The sequence below is a fragment of the Euprymna scolopes genome, chromosome 16 (genome assembly GCF_053919585.1).
Source record: "Euprymna scolopes isolate OS-2025 chromosome 16, ASM5391958v1, whole genome shotgun sequence".
Lineage (NCBI taxonomy): Eukaryota > Metazoa > Mollusca > Cephalopoda > Sepiida > Sepiolidae > Euprymna > Euprymna scolopes.
Window position 1 is genome coordinate 57,688,985 of NC_136497.1, and position 26,606 is coordinate 57,715,590.

At 28.9% G+C, this 26,606-nt stretch overlaps 1 protein-coding gene across 3 annotated transcripts in view; it reads right to left on the minus strand.

The window, feature by feature from the left end:
* LOC145295988 (receptor-binding cancer antigen expressed on SiSo cells-like) overlaps positions 1-26,606 on the minus strand; it is a 198,183-nt gene that overhangs the window by 48,760 nt on the left and 122,817 nt on the right. Inside the window, exon 2 of one of the 3 annotated variants that reach the window (XM_080141947.1) lies at positions 10,756-10,811. The exons of 1 other annotated variant lie outside the window; for it this stretch is intronic. The gene's annotated coding sequence lies outside the window, so the exon portion shown is untranslated. Of the gene's footprint in view, positions 1-5,294; positions 5,406-10,755; positions 10,812-26,606 lie in introns of those variants that run through there. One more of the 3 variants, XM_080141946.1, reaches the window with a different exon arrangement.

Sequence of the window (26,606 nt, forward strand, 5' to 3'; positions counted from 1 at the left end):
GTACAGTACAACAGAAAATCGTTTAACAGTTTTAAAATTGTGAATATTTCACATATGTTAAAAAAACATTAAATTCAAACAACATAGTAAGTACGAATCCAGTAGATGATATTGGTGAAACATTTACAGCCACTAACAACCGTAGTTTATTCTTTTGCGAGGGGGTGGGGCAGGCTTCCATTGGGCAATGCCGGTTAAGGGGCCCTGCTAGTATATATTTTGATTGCAGAAATTCTCCTCTGGACCAAAGTACATAAGTTTGCAGCAACAGATGCCACATACAAATTTATTTTGTCTAGGTTATTAGCCACTACTTTATCTAACTTTAGAACAACATTTTAGACACGTTTAGTCGTTATAATAAAATCCTACATTTCATCCTAGGAGTGACATCATCACAATCGCAAGCATTTTTAGAGGAAGTAGTTCCTATTTTTCCTTCTAAATATCAAGTTCTCCTACCGCCCAGAGTCAAGACCAGGAGAAATATACACTGTGCTTGTACCCTTCACAACTGGATCATAAACTCATAGACATAACATCATTTTTCCCTTTTCTGATTCAAAAATAATAAAGTCTCCCCAGACTAATTCAGCTCAATCTGATTGGTTGAGCTCTGACTATTCCTATCTTCCGGATTAATGGTATTTGCATGCCAAACAAACGCTAATGTACCATTCTTATATGACATCACAAAAACCTACTTTTGCCGTCTGAGTAAATTGCTACATTCATTTTCTTACATTTTACAGCATAAGTTTCCTCTTTCTCTCTCTATATATATTCTTCACAACTCTCTCTCACATTCTTTCTCTCACTCGCTTTTTACAGTTCTTTTTATGTCAAAGAAAAAAACATTTCACAGTGATGCCTAAGAAAAAACAACATTTATTTCCTCTCTCATTCACTCACTCACTTTGTACATTTGTTCCAGTAATTATATATTTTTTTAAACATAGGTCTTTTTTAATGTACTTTATTTATATATACTTTATTTAAACCTACGCAATTTATTACGATCGTTGCCAAACTTAAAATAAATGTTTCAGCAATATCATCTACTGGATTCTCAACATTGCGTGTACATTAATTATTTTTTTCATAGGTAGGGAGTAAATTTGTACATTAGGTCCACCTCCACAATTTTCTTTAATATGATGACTTTTATGGGTTTTTGACTATGCTGATTAAGAAAATCTCATTCAAATTTTGCAGGGACAAATACTTATAGAGATATAAAAACCTGTAATTCATTGGCTGCCAGGTTTGTATGCATGTGTGATAAACAAATCTACTTCACTTTTACTGACACTACCACACACTCCAATTATTTTTATTTTTTTTTAGCATTTGTGGGTATGCTGACAACAATTATCATGGTTAAATTTGGGGGAATTATTCCCCCACCTCAAAAAAGGAGCTGTCTACTCTCAAAGCTTTTCTTTAGATGGGGATGTTAGTGGTGTCTATTCTAAACACCATTTTTAGCATGGGGAGGTTGATGGTGACTATTGCGAAAGCAGTTCTATACATGGGGAGTTTGGGACGTTTATTCCAAACATCTTAACATGACAATACTCAAAGAAGTGAAGTGAAGTGAAAAAAGTCATAATTGTTTTATTTTACATGTTAAGAAAAGACAACATAAAACTAGAATTTACTTTAATACTATTGGTGGAAGAGTTGAAAAGGAGAGGAATACTTGAATTACAAACGGAAACAACTAGGACTGCTACCACTGATTTCGATCACTCTAAGCAGTTCATACACAATGAGAATCCCTAACTTCTAAAACTTCTGCTTTTACTTTCTATCATTATTCTAATAGACCATTTTTTGTAATTTTATTAATTCATACTGACTTATGCATTCCCTTAATTGCTTTTTTTGAAAAATTTAAACAGTACCTGCATGTTATCACCCCAAACCAGCACTAATCACCAGTGAAAGCAAGATTATTTCATTTCAGCCATAGCCGAGAGTGTCTGCAATTGTTCAGGGATGACCGTAGCCACCAACAGCAACCATGATTTACTTTTTTGGAAGGCGAGGACAGGCTTCCACCAGGCAATGCCGGTTAACAGGTCTTGCTAATCTATAATATAAATCTCACCTATCTGTTTAAATGTATGTATGTATATTTGTATGTCTGCCTAAAACTTTCGACAGGTGATGGATGTTCACGAGATCGGTATCATTTTGAAGCTCAACATTTCAAATGATAAATATCGAAAAATTGGCCAAAAACATTAATACCTTCACCCTCAACTGGGCAGTTTTCTACAAGGAAGGGTTGATTTTTGTGAGCCATTTTTGCAATTCATCGTATTGGTTGGATTGACTTTGCCTAATTTTAATGTTCCGAACTTCCAGTCGTGTTATAGAGTAGCAGTACGACGTCAGATTTTCTTTCACTACCATTTTTTTTTTTTTTTGGCTCAACATACACCTACAAACACCCGGGCAATGCCAGGCACCCAGGCTAGTATAATAATAAATATGAAATCTGCATTAATCAAAATATCATATTTAAGTGTATTTTATGACTGGGCAATGCCAGGCGACCTGCTAGTATATATATAAATAAATAAATCTTTATGGTGTAAATACCGGCAATCTTGACAATTGTAGGTCCTATTTCGAAACCTAAACATGTCCACTAAAATGTTACGTGATTTGGAAATATGTAATATATGTTACCGTGACATATATTGGGTGCACTTTTAACAGTAAGCATCAGGAAGCCTCCCAAAATGCGATTTTGATGTTCCCAGTCAAGTCGTCCATGCTCAGCAGCCTATGAGATTCAGCAGCAGTTCAAAAAGCCCTTTTCAGAGCTAACTATCGCAAACTATTATTGCGATTCAAACAGCCTTTTTCAGGGCTAACTACCACAAACTACTCGTACACAAACTTCACTTTCTACTACTGCCTGCCTTCTGAGACTTCCCTCTACAACCAGCAAACTCTGGTTCACTCCAGCAGCTTCCAGCTCCTCATGCATCTTGCAGCCTCCAGCATTTCTTGTAGTTTTCAGCCTCCAGAGCCTCCTACAACTTCAAACGCTTTCTGCAACTTCAGTGCAACTTGCAATGCCTAGCCTCCAGCTACTTGTTCCAGAGCCCTCAGTGCCCACTGACATTCAGCAACTCATTCTAGTGCCTATTGGTGTTGTCCAATTACCCGTTTCAGTGCTTACTGACGTTATAAAATTATCCATTCCAGTGGCCACTAATGTTGTCGAATTACCCGTTCCAGTGCTCACTGGCATTGGTGAATTACCTGTTCCAGTGGCCACTGGTGTTGTTGAATTACCCGTTCCAGTGGCCATTGATGTTATCCAATTACCTGTTCAGCGCCCACTGATGTCTGGCTATTGGTTTCCAGTGACTGATCCCGTCTCCTTACAGCTGATCCTGAATACACAAAATTGGTAATGGTAAATTATTGGCAATGGAGAATCTCCACTGCCAATAATTTACCATTTCGATTCTCAGAAAATAAAACAGTAGCTATCGTCATTAAATGATCACGAGTGTCTGTCATTCTTCTTGGTTTATTGTTATTATCTCTTTGCCTTTGTATCTACCTAGTTAGTTGTTTGTATGGTCGATTGGCACCTTCACTCCCTTTTGACCCACTGCGACAATATAAAAAAACTACTCTATCATTTTGCGTGACTTTTGGAACATGACATTTTTATTTCATGACGATTACGTACATCATAAAGATTTTTCTATATTTTTTATTTTTTTAAAAACTAGGTTGAGATCTGGACTTGCACCAAATCCTATATTTAAAAACTAGCATGGTTTGTATTTTTCATAAGTACCAAACTAGGTTGTTTGGTTTATGTCATATCAACTCTTTTTGTGTTATTTAATGCCAAACTCAGTAATTTTGGAAAAAGTTTTTTTTTAATGCTTCAATATTCAAATATTTATTCAAGGTGTTTGGTTTGGCTTGGTTTTTTGTAGAGGGAAGTTGTGGCTTTTGTTTTAGACTTTGCAGAACATGATTGAGTTTTGCAACAAGAAAGGGAAAAACAATAAATCTTCTTATTTAAAAATATTTTTTTTATTTTAGCGTTTATACAGATCGAACTTCGTGGTTGCCCATATTGTCTTTATAAAATCAGGTAACAAGTTATGGCGATAGCAGTTGAAAGGCGACCACACAAAATGAAACTCTGAATCCGGAAACGGAAAACGAAGAAACACTTACCGCATTATTTACATTGCATTTTATTGTTATGCTGTGTTTTCTTTAAATTTCGTAATTATTGGTTTTTAGCGCATATTTCTTTCAGTCACACCCAATTTAGTTAGTTTTGTTATTTTAAATTGAAAATACGGTGAAAGTGCACTGGGAGACCACCCGAACACTTACCTTTAAGTTGATTATGGGGAGGTTGTAAATAAGAAAATGTCTTTCGGAATAAACACCCCCAATCTCCCCATGTTAAGAACAGCTTTCGGAATAAACACCTCCCAACCTCATGTTAAGAACGGCTTTCAGAATGAACACCTCCCAACCTCATGTTAAGAATGGCTTTCGGAATAAACCTTCGGAGGTTAGACAACCAGTGCAAGTGCACATTGACTGAAAATACAATGCAACCATGTAAATATATCAATAAAATAAATGCATTTCTTTTGTTTTGTTTTATTATAAGAGCCAGAGTTTCATTTTGTGTGATCGCCGTCGTTCTGTTGTTGTAACTTCTAACCAGATTTTATGGCGACAACGAGCAGTGCCTGGGCCAGGCACTGCCTGGCCTGGGGAACAATCTATATAAGCACCAAAATGTGTTTTAAATTTAAAATTTAGGAAATTTTTTCCCTCTAAATTTGAAATTAGAATGAATATTTTTCTTTCTGTAACTTAAGAATGATATTTACTTTCTTTTTTTTTTTTTTTTTTACAAAAAAAAATTGTTTACTGTTATAAGTTGAAAAAACAAACACGCGTTTTTCGCTGTTTTTGTTATGAAACACAAGCAGGATTATATATATATATATATATATATATATATATATATATATATATATATATATATATAATCCCGATAAATAAAATCCGATATTTTTGGAAACAATTTCTCTTGAATTAAAGAAGGAAAAAAAAATTGCTCATCTGCCTCAAATATTCACAAGTTTGGGAAAATAAAACTAATGAAACAAAGATAAAATTAAATATTCAGTTAAAAGGGGAGGAAATACGTTTTACCGCCGTGGATTTTGTAGGAAGGCAAGGAGTACTTCAAGTAAAATTTCAAAAACAATAAATATTACCTCTATAAAGCCTGTTAACACAAACGAACGTGTAAAAAATTGTGAGCACCCGATATAAAAAGACATCAAGTAAACGACGCCATATTGGATACACCGCAAAGTAAATCAATTTATCAAGAAAGATAACTCTCGCATTAGTTGGTCGTGATTATCTCCCTTGGCGTACTTGGATTCTTATTTAAAAAAATAAAGTAAAAAAAAATCATAAAAACCATTTTTCCTCCCTTTGTATTATTCGGACGACTATTCTCATCTATGTCGTTGTATACACAACGTTTCAGCTGATGTAACCTGTGATATTACTCGGGTACCTTTTTTCAAATTCGTAAATCAGTTATTCGGAATTTAAAATTATTTTTCTAAGGGAGGTAATTCTATTCTACTAAAATAGTTGGAAAAAAAATCTTTTTTTATTACAATTATTCAAATGTTTTAAGAAAAATTACAATATTGTCGTATTTTATGGTTTTTGTTATTAATGTTATAAAACTTTGTTACATTAAATGAAGCAGTTGAAAGAAAATCTTTTTTCTTACAATTCTTAGTAAAAGTAATTACCCCCCCCCCTTAGAACAATAAATTAAGATTCCGAATAATAGCCTCCTCCCGCTTTTCACCAAAATATTTGAGTCCTTAGTTAATCAAGCCCTAGTCCAGCACCTAACAGCTGCTAAACTCCTGACTGACAAACAATATGGATTCAGGCAAGCCCGTTCAACAGCAGATATCTTAACTGTAGTGTCTGAACGTATATACCGTTCATTGGATAAAACAGGGGAGGGTAGAGCGATGGCCCTTGATATATCGAAGGCTTTTGACAGGGTATGGCACGATGGTCTTCTAAGGAAAATTAGATCATATGGAATCACTGGAAGAATTCATAATGTAATTAAATCCTTCTTAAGTAATAGAAAAATCAAAGTTGTCCTCGATGGACGTACATCCAAACAATATGACATAAATGCGGGAGTACCTCAGGGGTCTATCCTTGGACCTCTATTATTCCTGATATTCATAAACGACCTCCCTGATAAAATTGTTTCGGAGATGGATATATTTGCCGATGACACCACTCTCTATAACAGATATGAGGGGGAAACAAATGAACACATATCCAAGGAAATGACAGAAACACTAGAGGATGACCTCCAATCCATAGTGGAATGGGGACAAAAATGGTTGGTCACATTCAATGCTGCTAAGACTAAGCTTGTTTCCTTCAATAACTACAAGAAACCTTCTCTACCACCAATAGCAATGGCCAAGAACACATTGCCTGAAAGTACTTCTTTTAAACTCCTCGGCCTAACGTTTACAGGGAATATGAACTGGAATAGATACATTGAGAGCATTGCCAAGGCTGCTGCAAGGAAGGTTGGCTCCCTCTACCGTGCTAGAAAACTACTTACGCCTGCCAGTATCCTATACCTCTATAAGGCAACCATTCGCCCATGTATGGAGTACTGTTGTCACATCTTGGCTGGTGCATCTGCTGCTTGTCTCTCGCTCCTGGACAGGGTTCAAAAGAGAGTCGACAACCTGATAGGTTCTGAACTGTCATCTAGGCTTCAACCTCTGTCCCATCGACGAGATGTTGCATCCCTCTGCCTGTTCTACAAATACTTTAATGGTGAATGCTCTGACGAACTGCAAACACTTGTACCTCCCCGACGTAACTGACAGTATCCTATACCTCTATAAGGCAACCATTCGCCCATGTATGGAGTACTGTTGTCACATCTGGGCTGGTGCATCTGCTGCTTGTCTCTCGCTCCTGGACAGGGTTCAAAAGAGAGTCGACAACCTGATAGGTTCTGAACTGTCATCTAGGTTTCAACCTCTGTCCCATCGACGAGATGTTGCATCCCTCTGCCTTTTCTACAAATACTTTAATGGTGAATGCTCTGACGAACTGCAAACACTTGTACCTCCCCGACGTAACTACCCCCGACAAACCCGACAAGCTACTAAGTCTCATCCCTTTACAGTAGAGATCCCTAGGTGCAAGAAAGCCTTTTACTCCAATAGTTTCTTCCCCAGAACTGCGGGTCTTTGGAACTCCCTTCCGGGATTCTGCTTTCCCAACTGCAATGATATGCAGAAGTTCAAGTGTAATGTTAACAAACATCTTTCTACTCTTCTCCCTTCATAATGACCCCGCTAATTAAGTCCCTAATAGCCCCCTGCTTCAAAGTGGCACTGTGCCTTGTTTGGGGTGAAAATTGAATAAAAAAAAAAATAAAAAAAATCCATAGATCTTTATGCCAAACTCTGAGATCTGTATGGAATTTTCAGGGAGTTAATTGTTCTAATTCCAGCGCCATGACTCTTATACATTAACTCTTATAGCAAGAGTTGGAATCCCCCTCTCCTCCAGAAGACTATCAGTGGGACAACTGTACTGATCTTTACCTTTTTTGTCCCCGGTTCGTGAAGGTGAAATCCTTATAGACTGAGGCAATTTTAATTTTTGTCGTAATCCAAAGTACCCCTCGTTAGGGAGTTGAATTTTTCCCATATTAAAAACTAACCATGTACCTAACTCTGCCCTGGTAGGGAGGCAAGTTCATATAGGCAGTCACATACAACTAAGAGTTAACAAATGCTGTTACGCCATGTGCCTAAGTGGACAATGCTGGGTGCTGTAAATATAATCATATAGCTGTAAAGGTTCCCAACTTCAAACAGAGGATTCCCAGATTCAGAAAGATTCATCTAATTACATTGGCCGAAATGTGAAATGCTATGAAACAACCAAAACAATAATAATAGTTAAAAAAAATACAACTTACCAATTATATTTTATTTTACATTTCAAAATGAAAAACTTGTCAGAAAGAAGGATAAAAACAAAGCAATTTAATTAGAATTTTAAGTGTGGGTCAGTTTTCTATATAAATTTAACATAAAATGATTTCACAATTTCAGGCCATCCTACCGTTATAGGACAGTTTAAACAAAAAAAACATTAACAACAACCCTAAGTCCGAGTGGCTGCCATTTTAGGGCTAAGTAAGTTTTAGGATGAGACTGTAAGTTTATACCGAATATTTTTTAACTCTTTTTGTAGCAAAAATATCATAAAGACAAAAACATTTTCAATGAAATTTGCGGTGATATTTCACAATTCCCAATAATTATTTTTTTAAATTTTCTTTTCTCAAACTACATTATTTTTTAAAACCTTAATCGCAGTCTTTTAAGTCGCATAACACATAGTTACAACCAAGATCATATTTTAAAAAGGAAAGTTTTAAAAATAACATTAAGAAAGCCTATATACAAATCTCGCTGTTTGTCTGTCTGTCTACCTATCTTGATTTTTTCAATCTACATCTCCTCTGAGATGCGAGTTTGCAGAGCGGCATGAGTTGGGTTAAATGATTTCATTTTTTTTTTTTTTGTGGACTGTTTTTTTAGATCTATAGTTGATAAAAATAATTGTATGATATATATATATAATTGATAGCAACAAAAAGTGTATTTCATTGTTAGTTACAATTGTTTCAAGACTAATTGGACAAATTCAAACATTATGGCGTTTGAAAATTTTCACATAAATAGCCTTTCTTCAGACTTATTGAATAAAGAACACTTTAACATTATATAAAGACATTTCCCTTAAAGGAAATAAAGCATGCAAAAACATTTATCCCGGAGACATCTTTGTCAGGAGCTTATTAAGTATATATATATATATAATTATATATATATATATATTACTAGCAAAAGTACCCGTCGTTGACTGGGTTCAAAAACAGCCTACAGAAAATCGACTCTGATTTATTAAAGTATGATAGGTTATGAAAAGGAAGGATTGTAAAGAGATAACTTCCAATTTGGGGGTATCAAAACAAAAGCAAAATATGATGAAAGTAAAAATAAAATAGATAAACCCCATAATTTATAATACCATACCTGTTCACACTGAAACACTTATCACAATATTCTGTGGATCTATATTAAAAAACCTTGTTAAACTTTGTGACATATTTCCATTCTATGGAGATCAGGTTCGAACGAACACCCCATAATTTGATTATACCATATTTCTTCAAACTGAAACATAATTATCAAAGTATACTTACGCAGATAGATATGAAAAGTCTTTATTAAAGTTTGTGCCAATTTCCATTCTATGGAGGCCAGGCACGAACGCAGACCCCACAATTTTATTATACCATCCCTATTTAAGTTGAAATATACTTATCAAAGTATTATTATGTACATCTATATCCAAAAAATTTCTAAACGTTTTTTTTTTTTAATTTTTAAATTTTTTATTTCCATACTTTCATTGAACCACTGTTCTGCCAGATCAAACATACCCATTCCTGTGTCTCAATACATCTATCATTATATGTAATCAGTTTTTTAAAATAGTCAACCAACCGTATAGGAGCCTATTCGTGACCAGACACACACACACATACACACACACAGACATCCAGCTTTATATTATAGATATTTGTGTGTGTGTGTGTGTGTGTGTGTGTGTGTGTGTGTGTGTGTGTGTTCATTCTTAACTATTCCATATCCAACTGATGATAACTCATAACTAAGGTTGGGGCGCTATATGTTTTGCTTTCGGTTCCAATTCTAGCTGATTGTATCCAAGTCATAATTTTTTTTATTATTTTACTTTTGAAATCACTATGTATGGGGTATAATATAATAATCGATAGAGAATTGACTCTATAATAATAAATATGGAATATGTATAAATTAAAATATCATATTTAAAGTTATTTTACAACCGGGCAACGCAGGGCTCCCTGCTACTCTCTTAATAATTTCATAAAATGGAGGGGAAAAGGGATAAGTTGAGAGTATACGAGAAATGGACAATTATTGAGTGTTATTGAACTTTCTTGATTGGAGACATTTTTTTTTCTTGGTTATTCGCCATTTTGCCTTGTTCTTTTCTTACGAATGTTAAGTCAATTTTTACCAAATATTTTTTTACCTTTTCTGATATAATACAATCATAAATACAAGAAAACTTTCAATCAAATTTCTTGTGATATGACTGCACCTCATTATTCATGACATTTTTATTTTTTCATAACATTTCTCTTCCCAATAAATTAAGCTTAAAACATCTCAATTATTATTTTATTTATTTTTCTTCTAGAATATTAGTTACGGTCTTCTAATCCAATCTTAAGCATAACCGTAACCTAACCCTAACTGATAGTCACTCGGATTTAGGGTTAATGCTAAGCACAAAAAGAAGATTAACTGCCGTAGAAGCTACAATTTGATCCCAAAATGTGGAATCATTTTAAAATTTAAATTTCAAACTCTACATCGAAGCCACTCGGACTTAAGCTTAATGGCAAGAAATGGTTTGGTTAGCTACTCTAAATGGCGCGGAAACTGGAAAATTGTTTTATGTTAAATTTATAAATGAAGCTAATCCTCCACTCTAAATTCTAAGATAATAAAATAAAATAATCACCTGAAAAGGTAGCATCTCTCTTGAGGAGGGGGGGGGGGTCAGCGGAAGGTGTTTATCTGCAAATGTACAAAGAAAACATCTTTAATTTTTATTTCCACTTGGAACAATTATAGGTTTAGTTCGGGTGAAGGTCGGTTTTATAGAGAACATTGTGCAGGTTATCTGCCTCGGCATTCCTTTCGGTCGCTCGCCGGCTACTGTTAAAATGCAAAATGGAGTATATAATAGGCAATACGAAACTCCAACTTAACCGAAACAAAATTGCTCCAGTAAAGGAACTTAAAAAAAAAAATATTGCAGAAATTCATGCTTTTCTCCAAATCCATTTCGGGGAGGTCAAAGTTGACAAAGAATGCTCAGCTGAAAAAAATAATCACAGATTGAAGTCTTTCTTTTATTTTATTTTATTTTATTATTATTATTTTTAATCAATCAATCATAACTAATAGTTTTATTTACTATTGTAAAGACCAAAACACGAAATACTAATATCCAGCCAACATTTGACGAACGCATGCATGCTGGCTGGGTGGTAATCAGTGGCGGCTCGTGCCTGAAATTAGTGGGGGTGCTGCTTCAAAAATTTTACGTATTTTTTTTTTAATATCGTGTAAAGGAATTCGAATATATAAATAAATATTCAATCAAATAATAAACAAACATTCAAATAAATATTCAATTATATAACAAAGACAAATAATCAATCAGAAATGGATAATACGCAAAAACTTTTTTATTAAAAAGATTTTTTTAAATTATGTACACTTTACAGAATAAAAATAATATATATATTTATTCCTTTTAAACTTTTCAGATTAAATAAAAGTTTGCGTCTTTTTTTTTTTTTTTTTTTTTTTTTTTGCAAACAAACGAAAAACATTTTTAAAAATAACTTATTTTTTATAAAAACAAAAAAGAAAAACTTTGAAATTTACCTGCCTCCCTACGAGGGTTAATTTAGGAGTTTACTATTTGAAAATAGCGTTTTATTTAATTACAGTTTTATTTACAAAATTTATTTTTAAAGATGTATTTATAACAAAGCGTATTTGTAAATAAAATGCAAAATAAAAAAGTTTACATTTTTATATAGTGAGCAAACAAACAACAATATTTAAAGATACAAAATTTTATTTAGAAATCTTTTAACAACTTGCTTTTTATATAAAAAGAACAAACTTGGCTATTTACTGACCTTCCCATGCCGGTAAAGATCGACATAAAGTGGAGATGTATTATAAGAAAATAGGATGTCATATATAAGCATTATAAAACATTGAATTTTAATGTAGCTTTCTTCCCAAAAAAACAAAAAAAATTAAAATTGTCTCAGTCCAGAAGGATTTCTAATTACTTTTTTTAATGCGTATTATCTGACCCATCTACTAACAAATTCAATGTAAAGTTTAAAAATGCATAATTATAAACAACTGTGTTTTTTTTGTTTTTTTTTTTACTTACAAACACATTTTAATTAAAAAATCTTGTGTAAAAAATCCATTTTTCAAAGTGTAAAACTTCTAACATTGTCCTTGTCGGAGGCAAATAAATGCTAATTTTTTTTATATCTAAAACATACACGTTAAAAAGATTTCTAACTAAAATGTATTTTCAACATAAACTGTTTCTTCGCTTTTTTGCTTCTAGAAAAAATGTAAACAGTTTTTTTTTTGTAAAGTTTAGTTGTTGCAAAATACTACTTTAAAGAAACAAACAAAAAGGCAGGTAGATGGAAAAGTTACTTTATTTTTATGGTAAGATTTATTTATTGTATATTCGGTTTTTACCCTTGGCCGCGTGTTAGCTTCACTGCTAAACTCCCGAATACTTTTAATAAATAAAAATAAACAGTTTCTGCATATTATATATTTCCGTCTGCTACCGACTTAAATCGCAACGCTAAAAGTGTGCGTATTTAAAAAAAAAAATAGCACAATATTTTATGTACAAGAACACGTTATGTGCAGATTTTAATAATAATTTTTTAAAATATAAGTAAACCTACTTTTTTTTTTCAATAACAATGTTATCATATCTATACAGGCGCACACTCTAAGCAAACAACGAATTTCACGACACGGAACTGCGCCAAGCGATAGTTCTTCAAGCGGCTTTCATCGGCTGCCTAAAGCGTCTAATCCGCGCATGCGTACAAGAGAATTTCATTAAGAAAGTGTAACTGTGAATTTCACAGCTCCAAGCAAGTTTTATTTTTGTTATTATATGCATTTGGAGATACCGACATTAAAGTTAATGATTTTATAATGTACACATAGAAAAAAAAAAAAAAATAATAATAATAATAAACAAACGTATTATTTTTAATTTTATCATTAATATTGTGTAGAAATAACTTGGGGGTGCTGCACTGCTGCAGTCCCACAGCCCCATGCACGAGCCGCCACTGGTGGTAATTCAGAAACGTAATATCATGTTTTTCGTTAAAATATCAAATATCGAAGTTTTTGTTGTTTTTATTTATTTATTTACTTATTTATTTATTTATTTATTTTTGCCTAACAAATAAACCAGCATTTCATTTTCATTTGTAAAACACGATCAAAACACGAAATACTCATACCCAGCCAACATTTGACCGACGCATGCTGGGTAGTTAGTAATTTGTTTATTTTGAAATATGAACAATTGGTTCAAAGTTCGAATACATCTTAATGAAATATGATATCTTGTGTATTTGAGCGTCGTGCTAAGGTAAGAGGGTATAAAAAGACATGGCCGAAGCACAAAAAAAAACGCACCAAACAGTTTTTGGCAAGAGTCAGAGTCGGTCATGAATCCGAAAGATTGCAGATCCCAGTTGGAAGAAAGCTATGTGAATTTGGAGATCAACTTAATGAAAAAGATAATAATCGAATTGATATCAAAAATTATGTTACATTTAAGTGAATCAGAAGATACGTCAATAGAATTGGACGAAAATGAAAAGCCGTTGGCGAACTCTTGTCCAATCGAGGACCCAGATTGGAGTTCATTAAACAACGAATGGCCACACACTCTTATGTTTTCCGGTTTGGATACGCGTCACTTTCATTACAAGAATTATGTGGATAATGATTCAGAAGAGACATTCCCTGAGTTGGAAACGCACGAAATAATCGCCTGCCTAGGAACAGAGCTTTATTTGGAATTATAATCAACATAATCAACGCCGCACTTTGCGTTTGTTTGTAAATAACCACGTGGATTTCACTCTTTTTTTTAAACGAGTGTCTTGAAACAACAAAATGATTTCTCCGACACAAAAAAAAAAAAAAAAAATTTTCAAAAACAGATTTTGCCGATTATTATTGAAGAAAAACGACATTCAAAAACAGATGATCTTTTTTTTCTTCTTTTTTTTTTGGGGGGGGGGGTAAACCTCTATTTTGTAAGTATTTCGTGTTTATTTTTATGCTGTGACGGAATATGAATCGAGGTCCCTCCAATAACCTTGTCTCTGTTTACATTAAGAGAAAATAGTCCATCATAACATGTGCCTGTTACGGAAGAATAAGAAGTTGGCTCTTTCCAATGATCTGGTATCGCGACTTGAGGAAGACGAAAGGATGCTTCAGGATAAATTAGGAGAGAAAAGTTGGAGATGAGCGCAAAATTCAATGTAATGGGACATCAAACGTTAAATGTTTTAAAGGCCGACGAAAGAAAAAACCCATAAAATTCACAAGCATTTCGGAATGGAAATTTGTAGCTTTATCCTGCGAAGCATAAAAATTTAACCCTATTGAATTCAAAAGAGGATATTTTAAGAATTTATTGTATTCTAATGAGTCACCACTTTGAAGACTAAAAACAATTCGAGGTTAAATGTTATAAAGTACATCCGTATTAATTTCATCAAAGAAAAATGTGATTTGAACTGAAACTTGTTGAACACTGAAGCTGCTATTATTGTCGCTTTTTTACAACTTTTTTTTTCTTGTACTTCTATTACACAGCTCAACACCGCAATGAAAAGTTATTTTGGTTTTAATGATCAACTTCAGATTATATGTTAATAACCAAGGTACACTTAAAAAATGTTTCCACAAACACGGCAATTCTGAAAAAAAAAAAAAAAAAAAAAAGCATCATTGATCAGCTTAATTCTCTTTAAACCGGTACCCGCATAGTAGTAGCATGGAACAACAGCAGCACGACCCCAACGAGACGTTATTAAGCTCGGCGCTGATTGGTGCAATCAGTCAGAGGTGATCTCCAAGGTAAAGTGAGTACACAGCGATAGATACTATAAGGGAGAGCCTGGTAGACTCTGTCGCTTTCCGACTAGGCGACCATGCAGCGGTATTTACTTCCTATCCCATCACAGAAAGATGTGCCAAAAGCCGAGGAGAGCCAAGCCAGCAGCCCTAGATGGGGGAACACTTTGCGAGTTGAAATAGCGTCTATTATTAAAAAGAACTCTCGGATATAAGCTCAAATCATAATGAAAACAAGAGTTAATTTCAGGGGGGAACCGGAACCGCTTGATGGCTTAAAACTGACAGAAGTTAAAAAAAAAAAAATTTAAATAAGAAACATTTTGAAATTTTTCGATCTCGCAATTAATAACAACAATTCTAAATTTGTTCGAACAAAAATGTCAAACCTGTTTTTCTGACAAAGAAACTCTTACTTTATTTGTCTTTAATTCTATTTATTATTATTATTATTATTATTATTATTATTATTATTATTATTATTTGATTTCATTTTTTGCAACGGACTCAAACACAAAATGTGGGATCTTCTCCTTGTTGTGACCGAAAAACATTAGATTCTGTCTCGTGATTTTTTTTTCTTTAAGAATAAATGTTTTCATTGTATTTTTAGTTTCTGTTTGTTTTTCTTTTCAAATGGGTACACACATTTTAAAATATCCAACAAACTCCAGTAAAACTTGTGGAGTATTAGCTGTTTTACAGTTGTTGTAAAAATGGAACGGAAATTTAAATTCGTTCCATTTTAAATTCGGCACATTTTTACATTCCGTCCAAATCATCGTTCACATTTGATATGTCAACTTTTATAGGTTTTCGGATATACTGACAAGGTTGAGGGTATCTATTCTGAAAGCCGTTCTTAACATAGGGAAGTTGGGGTGTCTATTCTGAAAGCCGTTCTTAACACGGAGAGGTCAGGGTGTTTATTTGTTGTAAATGCATCTGAAAACCTATAAAACTCGACATTTCCAATGTGTACGGTGAGTTGGACTTCTGTGAAAAACTGCCAAAAAGGTATACCAAATTGACTTTTTTCCTTTAAAAATTAAATTATTTCGTTTTTTGTTAAACAATTATATATATATATAACAAATAATCTTTACTTTTTTTTATGCATAAAAAGTACAATTGTTGAATGTTATCCTGTCGATGAATTTCGTTTTTTGGGAGACATAATTAAAAAAAAAAAAAGTTTAAAATGGAACGAAATTTAAATTTCCGTTCCATTTTTACAACAACCGTAAAACAGCGCATACGCCGCAATTTTAACCAAATTGTGTTCACTCTAATTAAATATTTTGTCCTAATATTTTTCAGAATTCATCAGGAGTCTATTTTTTTTTTTCAGATGAAAATGACATTGAAAGCTTTCCCATTTTTAATGGCGTCTACACGTGAACTACGGGCTTTTATTTTCTTTATCTTCCGTTTTTATATTTTGATTTTAAATGTTAATCTCACAACACTTCACGGCGCAACGGATAAAAGTGCTAAGGGTAATCATTTTCAAATAACAGATGTCTGAAGGTTGAAAAGTCAATCCTCATTACAGACGATACTAAGAATATACGGTTCTTTTTCATTATTGTAGCGAAATCCAACAGCCGGAAAAATGAATTTTCATTTAAAAAAATGATAAATACTTGCTGCTTTTATCATTTTAAAGCAATATTATCTACCCAATTTTCATGTAACAATTAGTTAAATATTACTGCATTATTACGTAAAATATTTACTTTTTTTTTTAAATTATTATTACATTTTCACCCCAAATAAGGCACATTGCCACTTTGGTGTAGGGGCTACTATCAGGGGCAACAACTACTGGGGCACTATGTAGGGATTTGGACAGCAAGATATAAGTTCACGTTGCACTTGAACTTCTGCATGTCAGTACAGTTAGGGAAGCAGGAACCTGGAATGGAATTCCAGAGTCTAGCGGTTCTGGGGAATAAACTACTGGAGTAGAAAGATCTTTTACATCTAAGGATCTCTACTGTGTGGGGGTGGTATTTAGCTGACTGTCGGGTTTGTCGAGGGTGTCTACGTCGTGGGGGCACAAGTGTCTGCAGTTCGTCAGAGCATTCACCATTAAAATACTTGTAGAACAAACAGAGGGATGCAACGTTTCGTCGATGGGGCAGAGGCTGAAGCTTAGATGCCAGTTCAGGGCCTATCAGATTGGCGACTCTTTTTTTAACCTTATCTAGGACGAGAGACTAGTAGCAGATGCACCAGCCCAAATGTGACAATACTCCATACATGGGCGAATAGTGGCTTATAGAGGTACAGGATACTTTCAGGTGTCAGTAGTTTTCTAGCACGTTAGAGAGAGCTTACCTTTTTCGCAGCGGACCTGGCAATGTTTTCAATATAAGGCCAAGCAGTTTGAAAGATGTACTCTTAGACTTTGTACAAATAGATGATTGCGTGACAACCACCATTATTGTAACTACACGAACACAGTGACTTTCCTTGACTTGATGCTATTAATTTATATACACACTAGAATTTTTTTTAGAACAATTTTCGTTAACAATTAATTTTCTATCCTATCGTTTTTCGTAATTTTTGGATATTTTCATTACTAGTAGATACTCCTATTTTAACTTGAAATCTCATATTTCAATTTGCGAATTTCGCTACAACAACAAAGAACCAAATATGCTGATTATTTAAGCTTTCTACTCGGTCATGGCCGGCGGAACGAGGACAATCTAATCTGGTAGATTAAACAAGCAATTAAATAACGGACCTGAAGAAGATCGAAAGTTACATCAGTGGAAACTTTGTGAACATCCAATATGAGAATAATAGTCCGAATAATCGAAATAATCCAACTTATTTTTTTGTTAAAATCTAATTTTTGCATTTGAAATCGTTAAATTTTATGTGAAATGTTTGTGTAAAAATGTTTTATTATATATGTTAGTGCAATGTATAATATATATATATATATATATTATGTATAATGTATATATTATGTATAATACATATATTATGTACAGTGTGGCAAATCTATATATTATGTAAATATATATTACGCAGGAAAAATATATCATGTATAATATACATATTATGCATAATATATATATTATGTATAATATATATATTATATATAATATATATATTATGTATAATATATATATTATGTATAATATATATATTATGTATAATATATATATTATGTATAATATATATTATGTATAATATATATACATTATGTATATTGTATATATTATGTATAATATATATTATGTATAATATATATATTATGTATCATGTATATATATTATGTATAATATATATATTATGTATACTATATATATATTGTGTATAATATATATATATTATGTATTATGTATATATTATGTATAACATATATATTATGTGTTATATATATATTATGTATTATATATTATGTATAATATATATTACGTATAATATATATGTATATATATTATGTATAATATATATATTATTTATAATGATTATATTATGTATAGTATATATTATATAATATATATATATATATTATGTATAATATATATATTATGTATAATATATATGTATATATATATTATGTATAATATATATATTATTTATAATGTGTAGATTATGTATAGTATATATGATGTATAGTATATATATTATGTATAGTATATAAATATTATGTATAGTATATATATATATATATATTATGTATAGTATATATATATTATGTATAATATATATATATATTATGAATATTATATATTATGTATAATATATATATATATTATGTATAATATATATTATGTATAAGATATGTATATTATATATATTATGTATAATATATATATTATGTATCATATATGCACACATATATATATTATGTATAACATATATGTATATTTATACTACGTATAATATATATATACAGTATGTATAATATATATATATATTATGTATAATATATATATTATGTATATATATATATTATGTATAATATATATATTATGTATAATATATATATTATGTAAAATATGTATATTATGTATAATATATATATTATGTATAATATATATTATGTATAATATATATTATGTATAATATATATTATGTATAATATATATTGTGTATAATATATATAATGTATAATATATATACATTATGTATATTATATATATAATGTATAATATATATACATTATGTATATTATATATATTATGTATAATATATATATATTATGTATAATATATATTATGTATAATATATATATTATGTATACTATATATATATTATTGATACTACATATATTATGTATAATATATATATTATGTATAATATATATTATGTGTTATATATATATTATGTATTATATATATTATGTATAATATATTTATTGTGTATCATATATTTTATGTATAATATATATTATGTATAATATATATTATGTATAATATATATGTATATATATTATGTATAATATATATATTATTTATAATGTGTATATTATGTATAATATATATTATCTAATATATACATATATTATGTATAATATATATATATTATGTATAATATATATATTATGTATAATATATATATTATGTATAATATATATGTATAATATATATATTATGTATAATATACATGTATACATATTATGTATAATATATATATTATTTATAATGTATATATTATGTATAGTATATATTATGTATAGTATATATATATTATGTATAGTATATATATATTATGTATAGTATATATATATTATGTATAGTATATATATATTATGTATAGTATATATATATATTATGTATAGTATATATGTATTATGTATAGTATATATGTATTATGTATAGTATATATATATTATGTATAGTATATATATATTATGTATAATATATGTATATATATATTATGAATAATATATATTATGTGTAATATATATATATATTATGTAAAATATATGTATATTATATATGTTATGCATAATATATATATTATGTATGATATATGCACACATATATATATTATGTATAATATATATGTATATTTATACTACGTATAATATATATACAGTATGTATAATATATATATATTATGTATAATATATATATTATGTATAATATGTATGTATATTATACATAATATATATATATATAATGTATAATATATAAATTATTATAATATATATTATGTATAATATATATATATTATGTATAATATATTTATATTATGTATAATATATATATTATGTATAATATATATTATGTATAATATATATATTATGTATAATATATATTATGCATAATATATATATTATGCATTATATATATATTATGTATAATATATATATATATAAATTTTTATAATATATATATATATATATTATGTATTATATATATATTATGTATAATACATATATTATGTATAATATATATATTATGTATAATATATATATTATGTATAATATATATATTATGTATAATATATATATATATTATGTATAATATATATATATTATGTATAATATATATATATATTATGTATAATATATATATATATTATGTATAATATATATATTATGTATAATATATATATTATGTATAATATATATACATATTATGTATAATATATATATATTATGTATAATATATATATATTATGTATAATATATATATTATGTATAATATATATATTATGTAAAATATATATATATATATATTATGTATAATATATATATATGTATTATGTATATTATATATATATTATGTAAAACATATATATTATGTAAAATATAAATATATATATATATATTATGTATAATATATATATTGTATAATATATATATATTATGTATAATATATATATATTATGTATAATATATATATTATGTATAATATATATATATATTATGTATAATATATATATATTATGTATAATATATATATTATGTATAATATATATATATATTATGTATAATATATATATATTATGTATAATATATATATATTATGTATAATATATATATATTATGTATAATATATATATAATATGTATAATATATATATAATATGTATAATATATATATTATGTATAATATATATATATATATTATGTATAATATATATATATATTATGTATAATATATATATATATTATGTATAATATATATATATTATGTTTAATATATATATATTATGTATAATATATATATTATGTGTAATATATATATATATTATGTGTAATATATATATATTATGTGTAATATATATATATTATGTATAATATATATATATTATGTATAATATATATATATTATGTATAATATATATATATATTATGTATAATATATATATATATATTATGTATAATATATATGTATATTATGTATAATATATATATTATGTATAATATATATATTATGTATAATATATATATTATATATAATATATATATTATGTATAATATATATATTATGTATAATATATATATTATGTATAATATATATATTATGTATAATATATATATTATGTATAATATATATTATGTATAATATATATATTATGTATAATATATATTATGTATAATATATATACATTATGTATATTGTATATATTATGTATAATATATATTATGTATAATATAGATATTATGTATCATGTATATATATATATATTATGTATCATGTATATATATATTATGTATAATATATATATATTATGTATAATATATATTATGTATACTATATATATATATTGTGTATTATATATATATATTATGTATTATGTATATATTATGTATAATATATATATTATGTGTTATATATATTATGTATTATATATTATGTATAATATATATTATGTATAATATATATTACGTATAATATATATGTATATATATTATATATATTATGTATAATATATATTATGTATAATATATATTATGTATAATATATATATTATGTATCATGTATATATATATTATGTATAATATATATATATATTATGTATACTATATATATATATATATTATGTATAATATATATATTATGTATAATATATATATTATGTGTTATATATATATTATGTATGAGATATATATTATGTATAATATATTTATTGTGTATTATATATATTATGTATAATATATATTATGTATAATATATAATATGTATAATAGATATGTATATATATTATGTATAATATATATATTATTTATAATGTGTATATTATGTATAGTATATATTATATAATATATATATATTTTGTATAATATGTATATTATGTATAATATATATATTATGTATAATATATATAATATATATATATTCTGTATAATATATATGTATATATATTATGTATAATATATATATTATGTATAATGTATATATTATGTATAGTATATATTATGTATAATGTATATATTATGTATAGTATATATTATGTATAGTATATATATATTATGTATAGTATATATATATTATGTATAGTATATATATTATGTATAGTATATATATATATTATGTATAGTATATATATATATTATGTATAATATATATATATTATGAATAATATATATTATGTATAATATATATATATTATGAATAATATATATTATGTATAATATATATATATTATGAATAATATATATTATGTATTATATATATATATATTATGTATAATATATATTATGTATAATATATGTATATTCCATATATTATGTATAATATATATATATATTATGTATAATATACATATATATATTATGTATAATATATATACTAGCTGTACCATGCCACGCGTTGCTGTTGCTCAAGTTGGCACAATGGAAAAATTCCAAAATGAGAAAAAGCCAGTTTCTTATAGGTTTAATTTTCCATTTTGCATGTGTACACAGTTTTTGTTGTTCCATTATCTTAGCTGATATAGAGAATTTTTGTTTTGGTAACTTTTGAATACGTGACATAAATTGTCCATGTGAAAAACAAAGCTTGGATTGGTTTATATTTCACAACATGATAATTAGTACACCAAATTTCAGTTGCAATACAGACGGTGGCATCCCTGGCAAATATAGTTGTTGGATAATTAACCACTTTATCTGCTTTCACAACAGTGTCGATGGATTTGTATTTGACTACCTCACTTGGAATTTTACATTGAATAATAGCGTTAAGTTCATGGGCGTCTTTGTATTGACCTGCAAGAATAGCTCATTCACTCAGTCAAGTTGAATTATTATAATTTGAATATCTGCAAAAACCTTTTAAACTAACTGTTCTTTTGATGAAATAAAATTACAGAAATTACACAAGTTAAAAGTCATAGAATTTTGCCCTTAACTCTGATCAGCTGGCAGTTTTTCGTACCCAATTTCCCACAAGTGATGCAAAAAATTTTGTGCGGATCGAACAGTCTGCAACTGGATATGCATATTTTGAGTTAAGTTTAATGTCTTCACATGGAACAAAAAAGTAGAGTATTTGAGGCAAGCATTTATTTCATCTACTGATGTTGATTGAAGAATAACAGGTAACATTTGTCTGAAATCTCCTGCAAGCAATATTACTGCATTCCCAAATGGTCTTACATTGCCACGCAAATCTTGCAAGGATCGACCAAGAGCCTCAAGTGATTTTTTGCGTAACATTGTGCATTCATCCTAAACAATAAGTTTGCATTTCTGCAATATTTTCCCCCATATTGGATATTTTGGAGATGTCGAACATGAGATTTTTGAAAAATTGAATGTTTTAAAGTAGAATAAATAATTCTTCTACTTGGCAGCAAAGTCGCAGGTATTCCTCATGCAGCAAGGGCTAAGGCTATGTCATTTTGTAACCAAATGGCTGCCAAAATCAGTTTAATCAGAAAGGTTTTACCAGTTTCTTCTGGTGCTGTTCAAGGTAGCAGTAATTTCCAAATAACTTCTATTCTCACAGTCAGTAAATTAGGTGACTAAAATAGGATTTATCCATGTTTTGACAATGCCTTATTCACTGTAATTAATTTAGGAGACTAAAACAGGATGAGGGATTAGAGATGGACATATAGAGAGGAAGATATATAGATAGAAAAGAGAAAGTGAAATGAAAATAGAGAAAGAGAAGGAGATAGATAGATAAGAGAGAGGGGGAGAGTTAGAAAGAGAGAGGGATGAGACAGAGGAAAGGAGATAGATAGAGGGAGTTAGAGAAAGGGACTCAAAGAGAGATGGAGAGGGTGATATAGAGAGAAATATAGATTGAGAGAGGGAAAGGGAGAGATGGATAGAGAGAGATATTAAGAGAGGAAGAGAGAGGGGGAGAGAAACAGGTGAACTACACTTCACCGTTTTTTTCCTCGTTCAGTAGAGAAGAAATCTTTCGAGACTGAGGCAATTTTAATTTTTTGTTACATTCCAGAGTAACCCTTCTTTTTGAGGGGGGGACTAGATTTTCCACGCATTAGAAACCGACCGGGTTATCTGTACTTTCATCTAACAAATTAATAAAAGAAAATGATTTTGTAAAATTTCAATTTAACATGAAAATACTATTTTAAAAAATAGCACGATAACATAAGTGCATACGTGCCACTTTATGTACTCCTTGGGCGTTGAGTTCCATGGCGACCAGCATAATTATTTAATGGTCGCTCACTTAGACCCCCCAGTCAAGGCTAATGCATGCGCACCTAACATTTTTTTTATTTATTGAGGTTGGCTTAGTAACTAAACGATTTATTGATAATTTCGTAACCCTTAAACGCATGCCGGAAGATTTAAATTGATTCATTTTGTTGTAATGAAAAAAAAAGTTTCATTCAACACAAAACCAAAAACACATATTAATGATAAATGATTTATTATTCTATTCATTGAAATTTACTAATTTTTAGATAAAAAAAGTAAAAAAACAGTTAATAAAAAAATAGTTGCTTATGTGCGCATGTAAAAATGTTTGTAAAAGTGAGAAATTATTTTAATCATTTAAAAAATTTGTCTTATTTTTTTGTTTTATTTTTAGATTAGGTCCAGCTTATAATCACCCCAACATCCTCATCTTAAGAACAGCTTCCAGAATAAACACCACTTTTGGAGTGGGGGGGGTTATTTGCAAAATTTAACTGATATTTGTTGTCAGCATACCCACCCGAAAATACTATTAAAAAAAGAGGAGGGGTTCAGTGCCCGTTGCAGAGAAGTAGATTTATTTATCAATGAAAGTTGCGAAGAAGTAAATTTATTTATCAATATAAGTCGTCATTTAAAAAAGAAAATTGTGGAGGTGGACCTAAATGTAAATATTTACCCAAAAAACTATCCCGAAGTTTATTACAAAAACGTTTTGTTTTCGCACTATTCAACAATTTGTTCATCCGCGCATGTAAATTAAAAAATATTTGTAAAAGTGAGAAGTTATCAGTAAATGATTTAGTTTATTTATTTATTTATTTATTTATTACATTAGGTCCACCTCCACAAATGTTAAGAACGGCTTTCAGAATAAACACCCTCAACCTCTCCATGTTGACAACGGATTTCGGAATAAACACCATTGGGGGGGGGGTTGTCAACATACCCATCCGCAAATACTATTAAAAAAAAAAGTCGCCATTTAAAAAGAAATTTAAAATCAAATGTTTGTAAAAGTGAGAAATTATTAATAAATGTTTAGTAACATTTTTCGGTGCTAATACAGAGAGTGATCCGCGCTATTTTTTAAATCGTATTTCCACGTTTAATTAAAGTTTTATTTTTTTTTTATTCAATTGCAAGGTTAAAGTACAGAATGGGTACAAAACACCCTCCCCTCCCCATGTTAAGAATGGCTTTTTAAATAATAACGTTATTATTTCAACACGGATCAGTCTCTGCATGAGTACCCATTTTTCTTTTAATATTCATAAAAAGTAAAACTTTTTTTCAAAATAAATAAATAAATAAATGTTTGCAAATGTTACAAATAATCGTTTAGTTACGGCAACGTCAGTAAATAAAAGATGTTACGTGCGGGGTGGGGTGGGGACTAAGGGAGCGACTATTATTTTTTTCTGCTGGTCGCCATGGAACTCAACGCCCAAGGAGTGCCAAATTGTGAATTTTTTTTGTCAAATAAATAAATTTCAAGCAATTTTTACAATAAATAATAGATAGACCTTCGTTAATTTTACGACTCGCCCCAGCATATTATAAACACTTTAACTTCCATATGTTAAAACGGCTTTCGGAACGAACACCCCCCAATCTCCCCATATTAAGAACGACTTTCGAGGTTTATGGAAGGGCGTGTTTTTTTTTAACATGGGGAGGTTAGGGTGTTTATAATACGTTGAGGCATGTCGTAAAAATGAAACAGTTTAGAAAAAGTTAAAACAAACTTTTTTATGTAAACAAAAAAAAAGAAAAGAAACTAAACAATTAAAACGTAATGTTTCATGAGTGAAAAGCCTTAACATAAATAAAGGTATTTAAAATTTAAAAATTGGTAAGTACATAAATTAATTTAAATTTTTAAAATATGGGATTTTTTTTGTGCTAATGCAGAGAGTGATCCGCGCTATTTTTTAAATCGTATTTCCGCGTTTAACTAAAGTTTTATATGTTTTTATTCAATTGTAAGGTTAAAGTACAGAATAGGAACAAAAATCCCTCCCTTCC